The 20,134-nt window shown below is 32.9% G+C and overlaps 1 protein-coding gene across 2 annotated transcripts in view; it reads right to left on the bottom strand.

Moving 5' to 3' along the window:
• Positions 1-20,134, bottom strand: part of CSTF3 (cleavage stimulation factor subunit 3) — a 75,224-nt gene that overhangs the window by 30,471 nt on the left and 24,619 nt on the right. The gene's annotated exons all lie outside the window — the stretch shown is intronic.

Consider the following 20,134-nt stretch of genomic DNA (forward strand, 5'->3'; position numbering starts at 1 on the left):
GTTTGAGTTAAAAAACCTCAAGTAAGAAAGTATTAATTACAACCAAAAGTAAGAAAACGTAATATGTGGAATATATTTTAATGGTTCAATTAAAAAAAAAAAGTTTATGCTGGAATTTTACTATCTTGTGATTAAAAAAAAATAGGCACACACCTTTCCTGCCACAAGCCTACTGAATATTTCGTATAAAGCTAAAGAAATTAGTGTGGTTGAGGCCCCTGGGGATGACTCCTTGATCAGGTTTCTTAAACAGAAACAAATTTTCCCTTTCTAGCATCAGCATTCTTAATTATCTGTGAGATAACTAGCTGTCTGTTCAGATGTTAACTTTAAACAACCAAACTGAACTTCTACTGTGGCTCCATCTCTACAACCCAACTGCCATAAGTGTGGTACCACCACAAGCAGAAATAAGTTTATTCACTGATGGTCCAGCGAAGATGCTTAGAATTTCTCCAGAAAATCAGGTTACCTGACATGCTACAAATATACCCCTTAAAACAGGATTCCTTCTTGAAATAATATTTTTAAATGAATAAAATGTTTAAGGTTACAAAGAAAATCAAACACATTGAAATAAATATGTGATTTGTTTCCTATGCAAGGTCATAGACCCCTGAAATGTATCCATAAACTCAAGTTAAGAATCTCTGTCTTAGGAAAATGTAGGACTGAGGTTTTAAATTTGTCATACATATATAAAATACTTTCCCAGTGATACTGGGAAGACAGCTCTTTCATTTTTTGCTTTTTCATTTTTTCAACAAAATCTTAAAACAGACTGGATGACTCAAGAAAGTGGTGCTAGTAGAGTGATTTAGTTTGTCTCTAATTCAATCCATGCAGAGTGTGCAGAACAAAAATTGCTATTTAAGAGGCTTAAATCTATAAAACAGAAAAATCTAGTGATCTTTACATATGTTTAAGTGTATATATTACAAGACTAAAATTATACTTTACCTCTTCTATAGTCTTTTAATTCTATTTTGGAAAATAATTTTAAAAATGGAAAGAAAACCTACTGAATAGAAGAAAAATATCAAGTAGTTTTTCATTATGTAAGGTGTTTCCAATTAAAATATTCAAGCACTTACAAGAATGAAAAAATAAATTCAGATCATATGCAAACATAAGTTCAAATCTAAATGTTAATATAGAAATGGAAATCTATTTTTTTTTAGTTTTTGCAAGGCAATGGGGTTAAGTGACTTGCCCAAGGTCACACAGCTAGGTAATTATTAAGTGTCTGAGGCCAGATTTGAATTCAGGTACTTCTGATTCCAAGGCCAGTACTCTATCCACTGTGTCACCTAGTCGCCATAAATTTTTGAAAAATAAAATGGAAATTAGATAAAATACCTGGATTTATGCCAAATCGAAACAAAATATTAATATCACTTAAAGCAGATTTCTTTCAATGGAAGAAAAAAATGAAATATAACAAAATATCACTTATTATATTTGTCACTCTTTCTTCAGAAGCCAATCAAGTAATAAATATGTATTAAGTGCCTACTATATGCCAGGTTATTTTCTAGGTGCTGGGTATATAAGAACCAAAAAATGGAACAATTCCTCCTTATAAGGAGCTTATATTTCTAAGAGTAGGTAAGTACATATAAAATGAATAAATATATGATGAGCTGTCCCCAAACTCTTGGTGTGGTTTTAAGTCTGCCGGCTGCACTAAGCCTTTTAGGACACTCTACCATACAAGATGGTAAAAACAGAAGGTAAGTTGAAAGAGAAGGATGTTACCATTTGGGAAAAGGGTTTCTTGTCTAAGATGGCACTTGAGCTGACTCTTGAAGAACTTTGAAAGGCAGAGTTGAAGAGAGAATGTCAATCAAAAATGAGCTTTAGGAAAATTATTCTGGCAGTATTAAATAGGATGAATGGAGTGGGGAGAGAATTGAGGCAGGGAGACCATTTAGGAGGCTGTTGAAATAATATTTGCTGTGAGAGGAAATGAAGGTTCACCACTAAGGCATTATGGAGAGAAGGAATAAGATGAAAAAAATGTTTAAGGATATATAAGAATGCCCAGATTTGGTAATCACATGTGCAGGGGTGAGGGGGGAATGAGAATTCAAGGATGACACCAAGGTTATGAACCCGGAACTGAAAGAATGTTGGTGCTTTCAAACAGAAGTAGGGAAGTTTGGGAACAGGGGAGGAGAATTTGATGACTCCAAAAAGTCAGTTTGAAATGTTAAATAGGAGGCTCTAGATGTAAGACTGGGAGTCTAGGGAGAGACTGGGGCTGGATCTAGTCTTGTGCATAGAGATGATCATTACACACATGGGTACTGATGATAGAAACAGGAAACATAAGGAAGAGGACCTGATCACCACAACTGTGACATGGAAAGTAAGTGGAAAGTAACTAAGAAAAAAATTCAGAAAGGAAAAGTACAGAAGAAAAGGGTATCCAGTCCATCTAATGTGGCAAGGAGGTGAAAATGAATAAAGACTAAGATGGACAGATCTGGCAATTAAGAGATCAACAGTAACTTTGAAAAGAACAATTTCAGTTGAATAAGGTCAGAGGTCAGATGGCAAAGATAATTTGAGAGGAAAAGTAGAAACGAGTGTAAGCTTTTTCAAGGAATTTATCTGAGAAAGGGAAAATGTAGGATTTTAGGCATGAGGGAGACTTGAGTATGTTCGAAGACTATAGGGACCAGCAGATCAGGAGAAGTTGAAGAATTAAGAGCAAAAACAATTGTGATTGTAATCTGCTGAAAAAGACAGAAGACAACAAGATCAAGTGTACATGGAGAGAAACTGGTGTTGGCAAGAAGTGCCAGTCTGTCATAGACTGGGAGAAGGGAGGCAAAAGTTGGAGTTGGTATCATAGCCAAAAAGCTGAACCTAATATATTGTACTTAAAATTCAGCAAATTAACTTCAGAATGACTCAGTTCCAGCTAGTAATTTTAATAAACAAAGCTGCACATTTAACTCAGAAGTCCTATCATTTCTCTGGAATTGTTTTCTCCCATGTAAAATAAGGGAGTCCCAATTATCAATAGTAGAAACAAAAGGGGGTAAAATTAATTATAAATATGAATTTTTCAAGCAAAAAAAGATATTCAGAGGTACAGACAAAAAAATAAATATTTCAGAAAGTATTAAGTGCAAGTATCCTGAAGATTCAGGAAAAAATAAATGAAATGTCAACTTAACTGGACCATCTTGATTTAATAGGTAAGAATAAGAAATGATCCATTTTAGGCATGGAGGGTACCTTGTGCAAATACAGGGAGGTTTAAGAGGCTAAGCATATTTCTGCAAATAATGATTAATGCTAAGAAGTCAAAGAAAACCAGATTATGAACAAAATTTTTGTTTAAATTCATATTGGTTTTATGTATTACTTTAATAGTTGAGACTTACTACTATAACAGTGAATAAATACAAACGTAAAGATCTATTAATTGCTACAGACATGTCCTCATCTTGAAAATGTAGTTGAACTACACAGTACTAGTGATGAATTAAAATATACATAGTTTAAAGTTTTTAAATGGAGAAATTTTTAATCCTGGGCATAAACATGGGGTGAGAACTCTGAATAAAATTACTTAATAGAGAAATTCATGCAATTTGAAGTGGGAAGAATATTTTAGAAATATTTAAAGATGAGATTCCTTGACAATTTGTATAAAACACATTTATAGGAATTATGGCCCAAGTTATTTCCCCAAATAAAATGTTAATTCTTAATTTTGTCCTCTGAAAACATTCAATTTTTTTTAAAAAAAAGTATTATAACAATTTGACTTAAAAACTTACTACCAGATATTTATCATGGAAGCTTTACTGAACCTTAAAAGTTTTGAAAAAAAAAACCAAACCGAAATTAGATTAGTGAAAGAAATGAGGGACAATATTAAATATTTGGTAGCATGAGTATTGCTTAGAAAGAATTTTAAATTTTTTATTGTACATATATTTTGTATCACTGATTTTTTTTCTTGGAATTCAAATACTTAAAAATATCAAGGGTTATGGTCTCATGAATTACGTCAAGTCATTAAACATCCAATTTGAGGTGAGGTCTAAGATTGTGTCATTAGAAAATCTTAGGAAGAACCACCCAATAGGCAAAAAATTAATGACTGGTTGGCAAATAGTGTTTTAATAATTCAGTAAGCATTTGTTAAGCACTCAATACACATGAGCTGAGATGACTTCATTTGTTCTTAAAAAACTTTTTTTTTCCCTATTCTTTCAGAGGAAGGGACCAAACTATGATTTTTAGTGTGAGGAGCCTACCCCTTCTACCAATTCAGGCTGGCAAATTTTCTGCTTGTCTGGATCTTAATTGTACAGAGTTGTTTGGGATCTTGAGAGGTTCTCACATGTTTGCTGAAAGTTATAAAACTAATATTAGTCTAAGAAGCAGGACTTCAACTTAAAGTCTCTGATTCTAAGGCCAGCCCTCTATTTACTGTACCATATTGCCTGTCAAGATATAGTAATGATCTTTTAAATTAATATGAGAAATATTACAAGTCCTGGGGGCCATGCACATATACTTAAGTGTCCTGTTTTTAAAAAGAACCATTTAGTGACCATGTATTTACATCATTTTTACTTTGGGACTTAAAATAATATAAATGCACAACAATGAATTTGGTTCCATTCTATCTGCACAAATGCTTACAATTTAAGTTTTGGAATAACAGTGCTGAATTTCAGGCTAACCAACCAAATATTATGCCTGCATGATAGCAAAACGTTTTCATGAAAAAGTGAACTCTTTACACATTCATCTGAATGCCTGTCTTTATGTAAGAGGATTGTGCCTAAAAAAACAATAAATAAAACGAGTTCAAATGCCAGAGTTTTCAAATAGAGGAAAAAATTAAAACAACGAAACGGGTGACTGTTGGCAATTACTTATTCCTGATACTTTCTGAGAACTTTACATAAGGGATGATCTGATAGAGAGTTCAGCTGGAAGAACAAGAACAGAACAGAATGGTCTTTGTGTAGCTAGTTCCACCAAAAGGGCAACAATAATTTTATGTTCTAAATACTCTAGAGATACAATGTTGTCCCTGGAAAGCAAATGTAATTCTAAAGCATGTGTTAGGAATTTTTTTTTAGTTAATATTTTATCTGAAGGACTCAATGCTTTGTTTTGTTTTTTTACAACATATAGACTTAAGGATAAATTTCTATTACACATAATGAGAAGCATAATGGGATGAAAGGGAATAATTGCTTAAGAACTTCAAAAGTAATTTAAATACCATCTCTAGATATTAAAAATAAAATTTTAAAGTAGCTACAGAATTCTGTAACTGGCTATTTTGTATCAGGAAGAAATTTCAACAGAATAAAGGCAGGATTTGTCCTGTTCACTAGAGGATATATGAAAATCAAAGTGAAACATTTCCAAGATTACTAGATAAGCAAACAAAATACAAAATAGAATTACCATGGATACGGAAATTTGAGCAATGTAGAAAATGGTCATATATTCTATCAAAGAAAAAGTATATTTAAAATATCTACTTAACTGATAAAGAGAGCAAAGAGCCATAAAGCCAGTTTGGGTCAGCAGGGAGGACTTGAACCTGGTGATAATGGCTCAGAATTCAGTTCTCTAATACACCATATGTTGTCGAATATACAAAAGGCAGCCTTAAAGTGTCTGCAAATGGTTTCAATACTGCAAAAACCTTGTGATTTCAAATGTAAGTATGCCTTCCATTAATTCTCTACTTACTCAGAAAATAATTTGGATCATTCTGAGATATTTCACAATTTAGGTTAAAATACTTCAAAAATATTTTCAGAAACTTAAATGAATAATTATAAAAGAATCTCATACAATATTTTTTCAAAAATATCATATACTGTGCTGCTAATAATGTTTTTTGGTCTGACCTGGTTTCATTGATGTAGAATGGTGGTGCCAACATCAAACAGAAATGGGGTCATTAAATCACAGAAGGACCCCAACAGTTTTTTTTTCACTATGAAAGATAGCAGTTCTACAATGAAACATTTTATACTTTTCAAAAGTCTATTAAATCATTTAGGAATGATTGCTTTAGGTTCAGTGAATAAATTTAATACTATTTCAAAATTCAATAGATATATTTTATTTGGTTTGCAGAACAAAGATGCACCATCAGAAAATAAGAAACTATATCCCTAAATAGCTTTTAAGGAAGGCAATTTATTAACATGTTACTCAAAATTTTAAAAATAATTGCCAGAACTCTTCATGAACTTATGAGTCCTAAGAATCTTAACATGAACAAAAATAGATTAAATATGCTCAATGAAAAAGTGACAATAAGTTTTATTAAATTAAAATGATAAGTTTCTTTATATAGAATACTTTTAAATCAGTTCTTGGAGTTCATGATTTTCATTTTTAAAATTTTGCTAATATAACCGGTTTCCTTTGTAATCCTCCTGATTTTTATTTTATACACTTAAAATATATTATTTTGAAAAGCAATTAGAATATCAGGTTTTTAAAAAATCAAATCTTTATGGAATATATTAAGACTTAAATAACATAAAATTTTAATCAACTGTGCATCTTCAAATAACCACACTTAACTGAATTTTCACTTTTCATTGAATTGTCTGGCATCATGTCAATATCAAATGGAAAAAAACTGTGACAAAAGTACTCAGATATGATTAATCCAGGAGGGCCCAATGCGATTATGCAAGTCAACCAATAAAAACACATCATAATTTTGTTGTGCTTCAACATGCTTAAAAAATGTATCGACTGCTACAAAAATACCAAAGAACAAAAGCAGTTTACTCTTTTTGAAAAGAATGGGCCAAAAAGGAAAGTGCTAGGGCAGAGATGGTGGGTGGGAGGGTTCATTGGGTAGAGGAATTGGGCACAAGAGAAAGTTATTGTTTTGGCAACCTAAATTTATGAACCTTTAGTTTATAAATAAGGTACTACTTGACCAATAATTATTTTACATAAACTCCAATAAATTTATGAATTTTCTATTGAGTTTATCATTCCAATCCATCTGTTTGCTGAGTATGTGAAATAAGCCTAACAAGTAGAAAAAATGTGTTCAAAGATTTCAATGTTCTAGGGACCAAACTCATTTTCTTGACAATCAGTAAGCTATTCATTCATTCATTCATTCATTCATTTCTGATGACATCTTTTATATCTTATCCCCTCATTTGTAAATGTGTTGCACTGACACCCACCATCTACCACTTTTCTTTTGCCCTTTAGATAGTGTCAATGTTTTAAAGATAATATTGTTACATACTTTCAGTCACACACACCAAATTAGTTGTGCAAAATGAACTTTGAAATCTTCCAAAGGCAATCCAGTCCACTCTTTTCTTCCCATTAACTGAATCCAATGAATTATCCTTTTGCTGAATCTTAGGGCTATCTAGCACCCCCTCCCCCCACAAACCTATTGGGGGTTCACCTAACTGAAGAGGAAGCATTTTTCATCCACTTGATTTTTCCTAGTTGGAAAGTTAAGCCAAAGTCTTGGTGATTATGACTCTCATCTAGGTGGCTCCAGTGTTTGATGAAAGCAGTAATTCACTGAACAATGATTTCTCCCTTGAAAAAAGGAATCTTGTACAGATGTACTGTACTTGCGGAATATCACTTTAGTCCCTTCTAATTACTAATTAAGGATTCTTTTAATGAATATATTCTCATTAAAAAAAATGGAAGGGAGGGGCGGCTAGATGGTACAGTGGATAAAGCACCAGCCCTGGAGTCAGGAGTACCTGGGTTCAAATCTGGTCTCAGACACTTAATAATTACCTAGCTGTGTGAGCTATGTGGCCTTGGGCAAGCCACTTAACCCTACTGCATTGCAAAAACCTAAAAAAAAGAAAAAATGGAGGGGGCAGCTAGGTGGCGCAGTGGATAGAGCACCGGCCCTGGAGTCAGGAGTACTTGAGTTCAAATCCAGCCTCAGACACTTAATAATTACCTGTGTGGCCTTGGGTAAGTCACTTAACCCAATTGCATTACAAAAACCAAAAAATAAATTGGGGAAAGCAGGAATGAATCAGTAGTTATTGATGCTCTTTACCTTTTATCCCTAATAAGAAAAATCCAAGTTTTTTCCACATCCTATTTTCCCTTTCTTTGAATACTTTTAAGAATTAATTCCTCAACACTATCAAATACTGTATTGCTTCTGAACAGACCTCCTCTGTATACATAAACATATGTGATGTACTTCAGCTGCTTTTACTATCTTTGTTTTCTTCAGTACATTTCCTCTTCAAGCAGCACATCTTTCAAATGCAGTGTTGTATATAGTCTTCTTCCTTCTTCCTAATGCTTTTTGGGGTGATGGTTTAGTTGGTTTTGTATAAGCTTTTGTTAAATCCATTCTCCCTTCCACTGCTTCTGTTTTATAAGGTGAGATTACTTATAATCTTCATTTCCTCCACCACAAGATATAGCCAGTAAGTCTCAAACAGCCGAAACAAACCTCTATCTTTGGCTGCTAGCTCTATCCTTTTGAGAAGAACAGGCATTTGTCAAGGTCTCAATACAGTAAGCATTTGCATCACATAAAATTGATGTCATCCTTTCCTTCATTTCCCATTTTTCAGCAACAGTAACTTGCTTAAATAGGTGAGACTGTAGCTGTCTTTTTCTTGTTTCTTTTCTTCCAGTTTGATCTTTTAACAAATCTTTGGTCTGACCACATCGTTGATTCAGAAATTATTTCATAATAAGTTTTTGATTTTATATGAAGATCTTTCTTTGCCAGGTTATTTTCTTGAAGCAAATACTGTATGAAGGATAGGCTTAGCTACCAGGCTTTAAGACTTTTGCATTCCTTCCTTCTGAAAATACTCTACCATTTTTAAACCATTCCTACCTTCAATGAATTAAAAATAAATTTTCAGAAATAATTGCTGTTCTAAGCTGTCTATATAGTATATGGATCTTACATGCTGATTATGATCTTTTCTCAGATCTCAAATTTTGTAATCTCTCCAGCTTTTGACTATTCTTCCTGCTGCATATACTTTCTCCTTGCTAGGTTTCCATGACACTAATCTCCTCTGATTTTCTTCTGGGCCTGACCACTCCTCAAGTCTCTGGTAAACCCCACCACCCTCCTCTCTATACTTCCAGTATTCTTCTCAACACCTAGGATTCAACCATAATCTCTATACTGATGGTTTCCAAATCTGAGTTTCAATTCCATCTAGACTCTTCTCCTTGGATATTCTATATGGGGCAGCTAGGTGGCGTAGTGGATAAAGCACACCGGCCTTGGAGTCAGGAGTACCTGGGTTCAAATCCGGTCTCAGACACTTAATAATTACCTAGCTGTGTGACCTTGGGCAAGCCACTTAACCCCGTTTGCCTTGCAAAAAAAAAAAACCCTAAAAAAAAAAGATAGGCTTGGATATTCTATAGCTATCAAATGCAATATATCCAAAACAGAATACACAATCCTCTTTTCAATGCCAACACTTCTCTTGATTATTCCTTTCTGTCGAACCATAACCACTTCAAATACCTAAGCTAAAAAGGTCTGGTTTGCCATTATCATTCTCAAGTATTCAATGGCTTCCTTATAGCTTCTAGGATAGAAAATATAAATTCTTCAGCCTAGCTCCTAAAGCTCTCAGAAGCTGACTCCAACCTAATTTTCCAGAATAAGATTTATTCTTCCTCAGGCAATCTACAATACAGCAAAACTAATCCATTTAACTAAACCCAAAACATCATGTCTTTGCTTCCTTCCCCCCCTATGCTGGGAACACATTAAAAACAGCTTGGTGCAAAAGTTCAGCCTCCTACTAGAGTCTTTAGTCTCCCTCAATTTATTTTGCATAATTCTTATGTTTTAGTATGTGATATACCCAAAACAATATTTTTTTGCAGGCAGCAGTTTTTCTTTCTTATTTTCAGGCTCCTGGTATCTTATAAATGCTTATGGGATTAAGAGGTAAAAAGCTAAATTGATCTTGGGTATCTGGCAAAGTATAGATTACGCAACTCAGGGAACATCTATCAAGTGCATACTCAAACCAGTCCTTTACCCTGCAGTTTATAGGTTGGCTATCCCTGCACAATGTAAAGTAATACAAGGCAATTTGAGGAGACAGGATGAACAAGGAATTAGGGAAGAGAGGGCAAGGGGCGCGGCATGGGAAGCTTGAGAAAGACTTCCCCCAGGAAGTCTAAATGAAGCAAAAGGATTCTAAGGGACAGAGGTAAGAACTAAGTACATTTCAGACAAAAAGCATCTCCTGAAAATGGATGGAGGTTGGGCATGGAATACTGAAGAATTTCAATTCCACTGATTGGTTTTGTTACTAGCCTAGCTAAAAGGTCTGATTTCCTTACTTAGCGAATGGCAAATATTCAAGGTTATTTATGCTCAAATCAAAGTAACTAAAATACATAATACTTTTAAGATCTCTGTGCTTTCATCAAAATGAGTTACACCTCCACATTTTAGTTAGCTTCAAAAGCTGTTGTGGCCAAAACAACGATCAATCACCACCCCTAAGGTCAACATTTGATGTAAATGGGTTATTCCTCAAACAACTACTTGCTCTAGATCCTACATACTAAATCTTTCTTAGCTAACAGAGTCTGTATTCCCCTGGTATAACATTTAAGAACTAAGGGCTATCCCCAAGTCAAGACAAGATCATATTAGAACTGAACTTTAGTGAAGGGTAAAGGTTAACAACTATTGTTGCAGATAACATGTCAACTTTCAGAAACATTACTTCTTAAGACTTTTAATTCAAATGATCTTTAAAACTTCATAGTGAATTATCATATAGATTCACTATGAATATTCTCCTTATGAATCATTAAAGAAAATGTTTACTCATAAGGCAGACCTCACTCTTTGGTTCATACCTCTGTAAACTGCAAACTGATTTTATTTTTTGGTGAAGATAAGGAAAATAAGTATTATTCCCCAAAACTCCCCCCACAAAAAACTTGTGTTCCCAAGTAGTTTTTTTAAGTTGTATCCCTAATACAATATTGAAAAAGTGAAAACCTGTTCTCAAATATAAATATTTCATTATCTCCCTCTAATAACACTAGTTGAGAAATAAGATAATTGAAATGCTTTATTTTATTTTTCCTAACTTCTCTGTATTGATAAAAGATGATAGTCTTCTGACTATATCTTTGACCTGTTTTCTCAGGAGATCCTTGGCTTAGTGTAACTCCCTTTAAGAGTCTAAGTCAAAAAATGGCCAACCTGTTCAAGTATAATTCACCACTACTGAAATACATCTACACCCCCCCCCCCCCCAAATACTAGGAAAATATTTCTCTACTATACCAAATACATTTTATGCTGGCAAGTTATTCTTTACATTTTCTTCAAGTTTCTTATGAATTTGAAAACCCCTCTTTGATCTTAGAGTCACAGATTATATTGTAGAAATATTTGTGGATCTACATAAATTTATATAATAATTCTATAAAAGCTGTAAGATGTATAGATGTATATGAAGAACCAAATTTGGAGTCAGGGAGACAATACATACCAGCTGTGTGACCTAAGTCACTTACCCTAAGAATATAAGCTAAAGGTAAATTACCAATCTGAATCAGAATGGGGAGTTGCCACTTATTTCCCAAACTGTTAAAACAACAGGCCTAGATTTCCTTCCCCCTCTATACCCTCCTTCTAATCTTACCAAAAAAAGTCTTAGCTATGAAATATTCAAAAAACTAATGACAGCTCTAGTAAATTCAGAACTATAAAAAAGCGAATTCTTAGATCCAATATAATTTGGTCAAGTTATTAGGCTAGATTTGTTGACTTGTGTGAATTTACCATAATTAAGAAAATTATATAAATCAATACAATGAATTTATTATGATTAAAATGCTATTTTAAAAAACTCACTTCCACTCTCCTTTATGGTCCAAAAGAAAATTTTTAATTTACTTTTTCCCCCCCTCTGGGCTAGCTAATAGCAAATCCAAAGATTTAGAAGTCACTTATGAAAAATATGTGATAGGAGTGATGGTGAGACTTTAATCAGAAGACCCATCCAGCTACTAGATGAGTTATTTGGACCATTTCCCTATTTCTAAAATAGGGCTTTCCAGCCCTGAAATTCTATGATTCTACATAAGTAAAGTTCATAGTTAACTGGAAAAAAAATTCAATTATTTTATCTCAGAGAGACTGACAAAAAATTTGTTTCCCTACTCAACAGAGACTCTTGGGGATTTCTCCGTCACTTAAGAAATCTCCCTGATCAAATTATGGATCTATTTTGATGTATCTTCAATGTTGAATTTTGTGGCATCTCAAAATAAAAGATGCTTCAGAATAAGGACACTATTTTATCCAAAATCAATGACTGTTTCTTCACAAAAGCTTGCAACTAATACTAAGACCACTGTTATCAAAATATACTTAGAAAAATAGGAGGTAAATTGCCCTAATGAGCCTTTAAATGTCGAATCTCAAAAGTACTTTGGCTTAACATCCAATTCACCTCAGTCTTCATAAAACATAAAAAGCTTTACAGACTAAGGGTTGTTTGTTTAATTTATTAATAATTTAAAAATGAAATATCAAAAGCAAAAGACAACTTTTTTTCTGTGAAAATATATTAGCGATCTAACCAGAGATAAAGACACCCAACCTGTAATCCAAATTTATGTTAGTACTAAGCAACACAACAGATGAACAGGTCCTAACTCAAATACTTTAGCCATTATGAACATTCTCACATTAAACACCTGTTGAAGTGATCTTGGGATCATTTTAAAGATTTGTCAGTGTCATGGTATATTCTGGCTATCAACAAGTCTAGTTTTGCATATAGACTTAAGAGTACAGAAAAATCTGGCACATCTATCAATCTAAGTTCAAAGAGGTTCATTACCAATTAGGCCACCAGGCGATGAAATTTTTGGCTACAGCAAAGAACTCAGTATATGTAATTTAGGAAAGTACTCACAATGATCAAACTATGGATCTTCTGGTGCATCTTCAATATGAAATTTTATTGGAGTAGATATACACCTTGTATTATCAAAGATCACACAGCCTTTATGACTTAGTAGATGGTTTTTCAAGTTTCTGTGGCTGAAAAATTTACTATTAGTAGCTAATCTAGGAGTTTCTCTGAATGTCCTGAGGCTGGTCCTTAGACAAGACACAGAACGAGAACTCCAAACCTTTCAAATTTGAAATGCCCACATAGTGCTTGTATTCATCTGACAAAACTTGGCGATTTCATGACACCATTCAATCTCATAATATACTTCCTAACCAGAAATGCAAACCCAGGCTGTCACATGAATGGATTGTTTCATCTATTAATAGTTACCAATCACCTATTCAATTTCTGGAAGCCAAATAACAAATAGTAACCCAAGTTTCTACTCTGAATAGCATTTAGCTTCTAGACATTATCAAAACTAGAAGCTTTTTATTCCTTCTTTTACTTCACAGATTAAAATGTACTCATATACATAGAGATTACTATATAATGAAGGCAAGAGAAATACGTACTGTATGTTTTCTTTAAACCAACCACCTTACAACAAACTTCAAAAAAAAATTATAACAAGATTAAAGCTTCCTAAGAGAAAATGGAGGATTGTCATTCTTTTCCCCATAGAATCCAATGGCAAAATTTCAAGTAAAATTATTCTTTTATTTACATTAAAAACCAACAGAACACTCAAGCAGTGTTGAGACTATCAGATGGCTTCTTGGGTATAATTATGAATTAGCAGTCAACAAGTTTGGCAAGAAAAAGTGAGAAATATGTTAACTCTCTCCCTTCTTCCCATAGATGGAAGCCTAAGAGTGTGGATTATTTTGTGTGTGTGGTATGTGCATTCATAGATTACTATAGTTTATTTTTTTCTAAAGAAAACAGGCCATGGACCACTGAGTAAGATGATGGATATATTAAAGATATTTTAAAGATTTTTAAATAAAACAGTTGAGTCAATTTCCCTACTGGAAGTTAATTTCACTATTATGTAACTGCCAGATTTATTTTTAATACCTAGGAAAAAATGTCATCCTAGCAACTACCATGATAACCTGCAGCTTAAATTTTTAGAGTATTTAAAGAACCATTTCCAAATGGATCTTGAGTCTAACAATGGTACAAGCATTATTGCCATTTTAAAGATGGAAAAAAAGACAATTTGAAGTTAATTGTCTAAAACTGTATCACTTAAGTAGGACACGAAGCCTAAATGAAAACAGCTTTTTTCCCCGAAGTATAATTCTCTTTTGGTAAAGGAGCAACAATGTCTTTAAAAAGGATGATGGGTGTCAGTGACTGCCATAATTATGGGAGCTGACTTCTAAAAACCTAAAGTGTCCCTAGAAACATAATTATAAACTTAGGAAACTTCCTATTAGGCAGTAGTTTTCTATTCCTAATCCAGTCAGTACTTCAAGAAATCATTACATTTACAAACCAAAGGTGGCTTATCATCCAAAATGTATTAAATCACAGTCATATTTTGAGTAATCTAAGTTCAATTACTTCAGTAATTAACAGAAAAGCAAAGTATGGAAAAGTATATGCTTCCCCACAGGTTCAATGATTAATTCAACTGGTGTTAGCATAGCAAAATATGCCAAAAATGAGTTTTAATAGGTGACTGATGGTAACTTCACATTGCAGTTTAAAAAAAAGGGGGGGGCAGCTAGGTGGCACAGTATATAGGGCACCAGCTCTGGAGTCAGGATTATCTAGCTGTGTGACATTGGTCAAGTCACTTAATCCCACTGCCTTGTAAAAACAGAAAAAAAAAAGAAACCAAAACATTCAGAACATGGGAGTTGATAGAAGAACTATACAGGTAGGTGCATATGTAGAGAATTCTGAACTGGTTTGGGCAACACAATCAAGGAAAGGGCAATGAAAGAGCATCCATAGGAAGGTGGAGAGGATAAGATGCTTCAAGATTATATCAATGGAACAATGAAAATGTGTGAAACCTAGACAAACTTTAGGGGAAACATGACAATTTTCTTGAAGTACTTCTAAGTATTAAATTTGGTTCTAATTGGTAGAACTGGAAGCAATAGGTAGAAACTGTAGAAAGGCAGCTTGATGTCAACAAAATCTTGACCATTAGAGCTATCCCAAAGTAAAAATTAGTTATCTTGGGGCGGTAGAAAAATCTTCCTCATTCTTCGAGGAAAGTCTGGATGACCTCTTGGGTATAGCTGTACTTTAGTATAAAAATGGCTGCTGAGGTTCCTTCCCAACTCTTGAAATTCTACCCTAAGTAGTTTAAATGTATGTTCTGTAAATGACTTAAATAAGGTATAGAATTGCCCCAAATCAAATAGTGAAGTGGCAGGAAGTCTTATGCCTCCAAGTTCTAAGGCCCAGTTCAATCACCACCACCACCCTACTATGCTGCAACCTAAAAAGAAAAACCCAAGTTGTTTTTTTTTTTTTATTAAGCACGATTTTTCTTTGAAAAGAAAAATTATGAACATTAGGAATTATGGGTGATGTTTAGACTTTTTCCTAAATCCTAACACCAGGATTAATGGAATAAAATAACAGTTCTAAATATTTGCCTAGCTTTAAGTTCAAAATGTAACTCCATTTTCAAATGAAAATTCTAAATTCTAAAGCACTATTAAAATTCTTCTAAAATTCTAATATCCACCTAAAACAACCATAATATTTTAAGCCAAAAGTACATTCTCACAAATTTCTTTCCTGCCATTTAATTATTAATACTTACCCAATCCAAGCAAAGAACTTTTCTGAGGAAATGCAATTTGAGAGTCTAGTAGACTGGATAGCTCTAAACTGTATGAATCGTGTTCGAACACAGTAAAATACTAATAACTAGCATATAGCAAAAGCTTTACATACATACACAATTTCATTTGAGCCTCACAACAACCCTGTGAGGTAGGAACTGCTATTACTTTCATTTTACAGGAAACAATTAAGAGAACTTTAAAAGTAGGAAAACTGCAAGGTGAAAGCTATCCTTCTTAACTAACCCCAAAGCATCTTTTATGATTGCTCTACTCTATAGATTCACAAAAATTTTCAGTAATTAGTTTTTTAAATGTTGCTGCTAGGCTGGGTTATTTTTAATTTATAATTATCACTTAAATTCAGGTTTCATAAAGCCAAGATTATCAAACCTATCTTTGGAAGAAAAAAATTGCTACAAATCAAGCTATATAATTAGAAGGTGTGAAGTAGAATACGGAAAGCTTGAGTTTTACAACAGACTGATAACACCCTTCAGGTTACTGTTGTTTCTGTTGCCTACAAGATTAAAAAACTGATGTGCAAGTTAAACACTTTTACTAAATATGCAGTTTCATTAAAACAAAATATCTGAGAGAATTTTTTTTAAAGGCAATGGGGTTAGGTGACTTGCCCAAGGTCACATAGCTAGGTAATTATTAAGTGTCTGAGACCAGATTTGAAATTAGATTCATTTGACTCCAGGGCTGGTGCTTCACCCACTGTGTCACCTAACTGCCCTGAGAGAATTTCTTTTTCTTTTTTAAAGGTTTTTTTGCAAGGCAAATGGGGTTAAGTGGCTTGCCCAAGGCCACACAGCTAGGTAATTATTAAGTGTTTGAAACTGGATTTGAACCCAGGTACTCCTGACTCCAGGGCCGGTGCTCTATCCACTGCGCCACCTAGCCGCCCCTGAGAGAATTTCTTAGATTTAATATAAAAAGAAAAATTTGGTCACTTAAGCTTAAACTATTCTTAATTCCTGTAAGCATCACAGTTAATATTTACCATTTTTGTTTTAGACTTTTAATTCTACAAATATTTATTAATTAACAAGTATAAGGTGTGACTAGATAAGGGGAATACAAAGATGAAAAATTCCCTCCTCAAAAAAGCTTACTTAATAGCAGAGGATCAAATACATACAAAAATGAATGACAAAGTAGAATAGATTAAGGGCAAAAGAGAGAAGTTTGAAACTGGTATAAAATCCGAGGATTTAAAGTATTCAAGATATATAATAGCCCCGAGCTGTCCTATGAAGATCTCAATGAGGGCACAAGCAGCCCATCAGCACAAAAACATGGGAGAATGTAGTAAGATAAGACACCGGCTTCTATTAGTCCAATTTAGATTTGATAACAATGCTGTGAACAAAGCTAGAAAGGAAGGTTGGAGACAAATGGCAATGTATCTTTGTATTTTATCCTATAGTCAGTCCATACCAGGCCCATGATTAGGAAAAGAAATTTGACAGCTTGTGTAAAGGATGGAATGCAGACAAATAAGACTGAAGATGGGAAAATCAGGATTCAGGGTGTCTGTGAATTAGAGTACTGGTATCAAAAGATATAAATTTTGTAAAATAGGATTAGGGAGAAATGGCTTAATACTCAAATGATTTTATAAGTTTAATAGATTAAAAGACTGATTCATTGGTGAATGGTACCTTCTATTATCAAGAGTCTCACCTTTCAAAGAACAGAGAATTTAAATAGTATGTACAAAGTCACACAACTATTTGATATTAAAACACATTCCACTTCAACTATATCATCTTCCTTATTAGCAAAGTTTAACTATTTTCCTGCATTTCTTTAAAGAAATCTTTCAAAACTGAATGTTTTTCTATTAATGTTTTAGACAAGTCAACAGAGCATAAATTTACTCAAGAATGGCTAAGAAAGCAGCAAATAAAATTTTATGCTACCATTAATTGAATTTATTAAGTACCTACTATGTTTCAGTGAATATGCCTGGAGGGATAAAGATAAAAACAATCCCTGCTCTGAAGGAGCTTACATTCTATTAACAGAAATAGCTTGTGATAAGATAGTTAACTACATAAGTCATTCTCTAACATGATTATTTTTATTATAAATTTTATAAAATACGTAGGAAAGATTTCACAAGTACATTTATACTGTACGTCACTTGGAATGGACTTTACAGTGAAAAAAAATTTGTTCAATATATTACTGACAAATGACATAAATGATTTTGTAGACTTTCAATATATCTATAGTTTAATGTTGTTTCCCAACAGGTATGTAGTAGTATTAAGTTATATCATCATTTTACTGATATTTCATAAATAAGATTAGAGAAGTTCAATTTTAAGAAAATGAAAATAACGAACTATGTATGTCATTTTTTCTTTGAAATTTTTGGATACTTCCTATAAAAATACAAAATTCATTTCACTGGATCAGACTTAAGAGCTGAAATAGAGGGTCTTCTTTTTTCTAAGCAATTCACTTTACCAAAGAAGGAATTGACAAGCGAGGTTAAAATGATTTAACATATAACAGCAGAGCTTCATTTGAATCAAGATTCTTTTGACTCCAAATATAGCATTTCCCATTAGATCACACTGCCTCACTCATTTTATTTTTACAACTTTTTCTTCCTTTTTCAGCCTTGTGAAAAAAGATGAATGGCAACTTTAAACATTCCTAACCATAGATTTTTATACTATTAATATATTTACTCAAAATTTTTATTATTCTAATTTACCTATAAAACCTCTGTTGAAATTTAGCCCACTTTCATAACTAGAAACACTGAAAAGATACTCCTTTAACAAAAACAGCAAGCACCTCATTCTAATAGTTTTATAGTATGTGTAACATGATGCAAGTGATTTTATACATACATGTACTTGTGTGCATATAAATGTGCATGTAGAAACATTTTTAAAAAACAAGGATAGGCTATTAGATTCAGATTTAGCCTTGGAATAAGGAAGATTTGGATCCAAGATCCAAACATACTAACTTGTTTGAATGTCCTAATGTTTTCAGTGCGCTAATTCTAAGACTTTAAAAGTTAAAGAAATGAGGATGTGTATGGGTAGAAGCAGTTCCTATATTGAGTTACTGATACCAATGAAATCATAGGTCCCACAAAAATATATTCTTGTGCATCAGAAAACTAAGTTTCTATTTACTAAAATGATGTCACAATATGATAAAACTTTGATATATAACTAACTTTTAGATTCTCCAATCTTAAATAGCATTCAATTTTAGGCTGCTGGTCCTTTTACTAGATAAAACAAAAGCTACAGAAATCTTAAAATGGACTTTCCTGACTTCTATGAAATGAAAATATTTTTTATTGAACAGAAAGGAAGTCTTAGTTATTTGAACTTCATAAAATGAGATTTATTCTATTATAAAAAATAGCTAACGCAGGGAAAAAAATCCCCTAGATAATTCTAAGAACAATTTAGCTATATAGTATATATACTATGTATACAAATTCTATAATTTCTTGCTATCATGCTTTAAAATAAGTACAATTATTTTCTTCAGCTCCTACAACTCAGTAATTTGGGGTCCAAAACTCATTGTTATTTACTTCTTAAAAATATGCTTCAGACCACAAAAAGAGCAGGGATCTATCTCAAGCTTAATGGCCATGGTTTCTAATGCTATGCCTTTGGATAACCACAAATGTGCAGTGAAAAATTGCAAAATGAACCCCATTTAAAAGCAGTGCTGGGCATAAAGTACTTAAAAACATGTTTTTCCAAATTATCCTCTATTTTCTAAAATTACATATGTAAAACAATTTAATTAAGAAACTAGAATTTAAGGAAATCAAATCCTGGCTTTAGGATATGGGGAGGCATGTTGAGGGCAAAGAAGAAAAGTCATTTTATCACAGTAACATCTTACACAGGAAGTGCTCAATAAATGAAGTGAAAGTATATTCATGCCATGCATACAAAAAATATTTGTCTCCCTATTAAATGAATTATGAGAGTCTCTTCACTTGTTCAACTCAAACTACACATATGAGATGACAGATAAATAAGCTATCACAAGACCTTTGACCTTAAGTTGGTCACCCACAGGATAAAAAGAAATATTTGGTTCCAAAGGAAACTAACTTTTTGGATTCAGCATATAATTGAATTTTGGAAAAACATGTTGTTTTTTTTTTACTGATAGAAAATGGTGATAAAACTTACCCAAAGAATTTTTAAGATAGACTTATTAAAGTTGAATCACACCCTCATTCAAATATGCAAGTTAGAGATACTGTATAGAGATTAATTCTTATAAATGTCTTAAGTTAGACAAGATATTCTAAAGTGCTTTCTATCAAGGTCTGTGATCTATAATTCATTCAAATACATG

The sequence above is a fragment of the Macrotis lagotis genome, chromosome 3 (assembly GCF_037893015.1).
Source record: "Macrotis lagotis isolate mMagLag1 chromosome 3, bilby.v1.9.chrom.fasta, whole genome shotgun sequence".
In the NCBI taxonomy this organism is placed as follows: domain Eukaryota; kingdom Metazoa; phylum Chordata; class Mammalia; order Peramelemorphia; family Peramelidae; genus Macrotis; species Macrotis lagotis.